General features: G+C 38.8%; 1 protein-coding gene across 1 annotated transcript in view; it reads right to left on the reverse strand.

Moving 5' to 3' along the window:
* The window catches only part of LOC133847168 (chaoptin), a 169786-nt gene extending 164101 nt beyond the window's left edge, over window positions 1-5685 (reverse strand). Inside the window, exon 1 of the mRNA XM_062281994.1 lies at window positions 5583-5685. The gene's annotated coding sequence lies outside the window, so the exon portion shown is untranslated. The remainder of the gene's footprint in view (window positions 1-5582) is intronic.
* Between the last annotated feature and the right edge of the window lie 315 nt (window positions 5686-6000).

A 6000-nucleotide genomic window follows, 5' to 3' on the forward strand; every position in this document is an offset into this window, starting at 1 on the left:
TGCTTCCCTCTTCTCTGCTGGTTGCTGCGTAGTTTTTGTGGCATTACAAAAGCATTTTCATTTGTATTTAGTTGGCTCCTCAGTCTCTCCATTCTCCCTCCCCTCCCAACAATGTTTGGCTGGCCCATTATCAACGTTCCCTTGCACATCTCTTTTTTCGTTGTCCAACTAGTTGTTCTTGTTGTGGTTGTTACTATTGTTGTTGTTGTTGGTGTTGCTGTTGTTGCGTTTGTAAATTACAAAAATGAAATTAAGTTCACACTTTGTCATGTGGGGACATTTACGGTTTTTAATTGTTTTGCGTTGAAAGCGACTGAGAAGCAAGCATCTTCCCCCTTTGGAGGACGGAGACTTCCGTCGAGAGTCGAGTGTGGAGAGTGGAGAGTGCGGAGAATGGAGACTGACTGCGACTCAAGTGGAGCACACAACTCTAGAAATGTTGCGCACTTTTTGGAACTAAGCAAACCTTCACTTACTTCCCTTACTTTTATTTCATTTCCTCCTTTTTGCACTTCTTCACGTTGTGCTTTTCATCTTGGAAAATGAGTAATGAATGCTTTCATGTCTTCATCTTCATCATCATGATGAGCAGCAACATCATTATCAGCATCAACGTTGAGTTTGTTATAAATTTCACTTGTGTACATTTATAATTTCGTTAAATATTTGTTGTGCCTCTGCAAATGAATGTGTGTGTGTGTGTGTGTGTGTGTGTGTGTGTGTGTGTGTGTGTGTGTGTGTGTGTGTGTGTGTGTGTGTGTGTGTGTGTGTGTGTGTGTGTGTGTGTGTGTGTGTGTGTGCCAAAGGGGTGAAAGGCAAATAGGATTGGGGTTGGTTAGACTGAGTGAATAGGGGGAGTGAGTGAATGAGTGAGGCGGGGGTGGGGACAGGAGACAGGGGTAGAATGAAAATGTGGTCGTTTTGCTTTTCTAATTAGAAAGTATTCTCTGCACATTTCATTGCACTGACTAAGTGAAGGACCTCAACAAGGACCTCTTCACTGCTACTCTGAATCGCTCACCAGCCTTTTAAATATGCAACTTGACAGGGCCAGAGATGAGGGGAGAGAGAGAAAGAGAGTGCAGTCAGTAGATAGATGGTATGCGGTATGTTGCATGCCTTAATTGTTCCTGCGGTTAATTAACTACTTTAATTGCGAACTGACAGCAACTCTGGCCTTTAAGTGCAGCGGCCAGGCACTCCAGCTTAAAGATATAATACTCGCAAGTACTTCTAAGTTTTGCCTACGAAACCTAAATCCAACTGCTGCTGCTGCCAATGCCGATGCTGTTGATGCCCTCCTTGCCACAATTTCCCAGTTTGCAACCTCTTTAAAACTTTACCTCAAGCCAACCCTTGTACAGTGGTCAAATAAGCATTCAAAATTTAAAATTAAACTATTCAAGTGTAAGACTAACAATTTGTTATATTTGTTAGACCCTATATATGTTATATATACCAGTAATTTAATGAACATCATTTGTAGATCTCGTTTGAAAGCAACCCCTTCACTAATAAAAATATATAAACAATGACCAACTAAAACACAATTTATTAGTCATTTGCAAATAAATACATTTTCAATTAGAAATTTTCTTTTTAATCAATAGAAAGCACAATTCACTATGGTGATGCTTTTATCCAACATTTTGTGTGAAGACAGATCCGAAGATAAACATTTAGGAAATAAATATATCATGAGAACTTCAGTGTATTCTAATACACATTTAATTTTTTTTAGAAGTAGCTTTTACACATAAAAAAGTATATATTTACGTTGAAATCATCAATTATAATAATACCACTGCATTTAATCGTATGCTACTCAGACTTTTGTCCACTGTGCTGCGAGTGACATTAGAATTCACCTGGCAGACTGTGTCTGCGGCTATTTGAAATCATTTGCCACAAGTTGCATGCAAATCATCTGATTACTGTCCCCAGTCAGAGAAGTTGGCCATGGCCCGCTGTCTAGCAGAGCAGAACTGAAGGAACTGTCGTTGGACAAGGATTTGAACCATTTCGAGTTGCAGATGCGAGACGAAGATGGAACTGTCGCAGCTCTGTCTCATATTTATAATTTATGGGATTCCTTGCCAGAGAATTCTCTCTGTGTGTGTGTGTGTGTGTTTGCTAAGGGTGGAAAATGTGACAACGAAGCTTAAATAAATGGATTACATTCATTTTATGCGCCTCTACAAGTTTAGCGTTATTTCGTTAAGCGAGATTTGGCCATAACTTTGATCTTGTCTGTGCTTCGTAATTCGGTAACTTGAAAGAGTTTCATCTATGATGATAATATGATCCGTTTGCCAAATGATGGAAGTGTTTTCATATAGTACTTTCCTGGCACTTGTGCTCAGCTTATTGCGGGTAATTTTTTGTTTGACTTTAATTTTGTTTTTGTGATTTTTATATTTTTGTGTGTATTTTTATGTTGCGCCCTTGTTGAGCTACTTTTGGCTGCCACTGTATGGCGGCTCATCAAGTTGTAATCGCATTTTCAAAAGAAGAAACCAATTTTGCAGCAGATTTACATTCGCCTGCCAGACAGAAAGAAATGTAAAGAAAGAGAGAGAGAGAGAGAGAGAGAGAGAGAGAGAGAGAGAGAGAGAGAGAGAGTGGAAGAGACGTCTGTATATGGTAGTTGTCTGGCCGCTTATCTGACGCCTCTGACATAATATATGGCACAGTTTTTGTTTGACTTTTGCCGCAAATGCCGAAGCCACAACGACGACAAGAAATGAGGTTTGCCTGCCCAAACAGCAATTACTTTGCCACCCCCCCCCTTCTCCTCCTCTCCGTTGTCTTTCCAATTCCATTTCCATTTCCATTTGTATGTCTTTTGTTTTTGTTTCTTATTTGCTACCTACGAAGCCGATGATTATGTTTGGCTTTTTGGATGCGTTTGCCAAATGGAAATTGGGCAACTAAAAATCTACTCTTCGAAAATCGCATGCGAATTTCATTTGAACATTTTTGCTGCTGTGCCAAAACGATTTTTGCTTAGCTGGCTATCGCCATGATTAGTTGCAGTCACTGTCTGACTGCCCCACAAAGATATCCAGTAAACACAACGAAAAAAAAAAAATAATAATTAGTAAGTTAAGAATTAAAAGAAAAGTAACAAAATTGAACAAAAAAAAAATTGTATATAATAAAATAAAATGACAGTCAACAATTTCCTGAATGTCAAATGAAACGGAAATTGATAAGGACACATCAATTTGCTGCCAGCTGCCTTTTGCCCATGCCCCATGCCCCATGCCACAATCACAGCTGCCTCCAGGCAGCCTCAAGTGTGTCTTGGTTCCGGGCATTTGTACGACCAAAGGCGATTTCCCGTTAAGTGTGCCACTAACAAATTTAATTGCACAGCAGCCTCCGTTTCCCACTTCATGCTTCGCTTCGTTTTCTGGTGGGAGGGCAACTGTTGCCCATGTGGCATGTGGCACAGTGGGCAACAAGCTTGAAGCCAAAAACCATTTAACAGCTGCTTAATTGTTAACGCTTTTTAAATACAAACGAATGTCGCACAACAAACATTAAACATTGATTTAGCTTTAAATAGAAGTTTGCATCGTTTCACTGAACAACACAAAATGCCACTTAGATAATATTAGCACAATAAATATGCTATTGGCTAAGACATTGAATTATCGCATACATTTCCATAAACTTAAAATGCAGCTTTGCAATTTGTCAAATTTTAACATATTTTTGTAAATTTATAAATCGATAGCATTTCGATAAGCTGTTGCACTTTAAGCCAATTTCAGTCTCGAAAAAACACAAAATCACAAACAGCAACAGCAATAGCAACAGAAACAGAAACAGTTGCTGGCCCTAATGACAGGGCTCAAAACATGGCCTAAACAACAGCTGTTGCTACATGACTCGACACGACTCAGCATAACTAAGCATCCGTTTCCTGTGCTCCCTCTTCATCGCATTTGGTGTGCGTAAACATTTGATTTTAGAACATTTTAACAGTGTTGTTAGCAGAATACAAAAAAAAAAGAAGGAAAATACCAAGAGAGAGAGAGTGGGAGAGAGAGAGGACGGAGTCCAGGGGTCCAACATGGCAAAGCCTGTTGCTGAAGCTGCTCATAAAAATGAAATGGAGAGGAGAATGAGAATGCGAATGCGAATGAGAACCAGAACGAGGCCGAGTATAAACCGCTTATTGTGGCACGTTGTTGCCCCTCATTTCCCCCGCGTCCGCGCGACGCTTCATGCTGTCAGACGTCTTGCAATGATTAATTTATTGAAATTTGCGCTTATTGCGATTACAAAATTTATGCATGCGCTTTATTTGGACAAGCCATGCCGATAATTTGTCAAAAAGTCGTAAATTATAATATTGTACATCCCCGCTCAGTCAGAGCAGCGCTTCTATATAAACATTTAAATATGTAAACACGATATATACATACATATAAATAACAAGAACAAGTACGAAAGCTTCAGTCGCCAACCACTTTTTGAATAAAAGCAAAACATGATAGCATTCAATTCTTTAAATATACCAAATGAATGTACTGGAAAAAGTACTAAAATATGCCAAAGGCTCTACTTGGTATATTTTTGTATAGCGTTATCAGCCCATGCATTATAGATATATCTGTCTGATTAATGTACTGAAAATATACTAGAATATCCAGATGGCTATATTTGGTATATATGAAAATTTTTACCGAAGTCTAAAATATACCGAAATCTATATTCGGTATATACTAAAATATATCGAATGCTATATTTTGAATATCTTAGTTATTTTTGCAGTATATTAAACAGAGAGAACGTGTCTATATCGACTTAAGAATATATATGTATACTTTATAGGGTAAAAATGGATTTCTTAGGCAGGTTACATTCCGGAGTCACAAAGTTATAATACCCTTCTACCGTATGGGAGCGGGTACAACAAGAAGACCAAATGGTGAAATTGTCTGCGGTTTATAAAGTGTTTTGCAGGACAAAAGGTGGAGCTTAGCTAACCAACAGCAATTACAAAGCCGTCGCCAAAGTAGACGAAAACAAATTACCATTTTGTTTGCTCTTTCGTATTGAGCTTTCTTTTTGCGGTTTGAAGACATTTCGTTTTCAATTTCGTAGAACGTAGAAATGCAATGCATTGATTGTTGATGTTGTAACGTGGTCGGAAGCGAGTGGCCAACACACACACATACACACACAGACACACAGACAGAGAGAACTTGGGGCCATTTGGGGAGAGCGCCTTCAATTATTAATTATTATCGTTTGCCACAAAGCCAAATGTAAAAGCTTCAATTAAAGCGTACGCATACAGACAGACGGACAGACGGACAGACAGACGGACAGCCACAGCAGACATCGATTTCACCTGTGTAATCAGTTTTAACTTTATTGAATTGAATTTGGGTCGTCGTTGTCGTTGTCGTTGTCGCTGTCGCTGTCGCCGTGCCCTTATGCCTATATCACAGAGAAAAACGAGACGTGAAAGCAAGCCAGAAGAGATTTCCCAGCCAAACATCTCGCGACGAGATGTGTTTTATATTTTTTTTAAATGATTTATTCATGGCTTAATTTATACTCACTAATGGATTTCGCTTGGCAATGTGCTGCATTCAATATTATCAATTACGAGACGCCACCAATAACTCAGGCTGCAGTCGCAAGTTGCCGCGTTGCGTCGTTGCTGTAAATAAAATACAATAAATTTAATTATCGCGAAATAAGCAACATTTATATTGGTATTCATTTCTGTTTTTCCGGGTCAATCGATGGTGCGATGCTGCAAATTGTTAAGCGGTTCGCTTGGTTTTTCTTTTTTTTTTTCTGTTATTTTTTGTTATTTTTTTTATTGATTTCGAGCTACTCAAATTACTCCTAACCAGCAGCCATACTATACTAAAGCGACGCCTTCAATTGGCCATCATAAGACTTGGCAATTTAGCAACTAAACGCACTTCATTTTTCACTCGAGGCTGCCAAATCAAACAACATGAAAATCAA

Source organism: Drosophila sulfurigaster, chromosome X, assembly GCF_023558435.1.
Source record: "Drosophila sulfurigaster albostrigata strain 15112-1811.04 chromosome X, ASM2355843v2, whole genome shotgun sequence".
In the NCBI taxonomy this organism is placed as follows: domain Eukaryota; kingdom Metazoa; phylum Arthropoda; class Insecta; order Diptera; family Drosophilidae; genus Drosophila; species Drosophila sulfurigaster.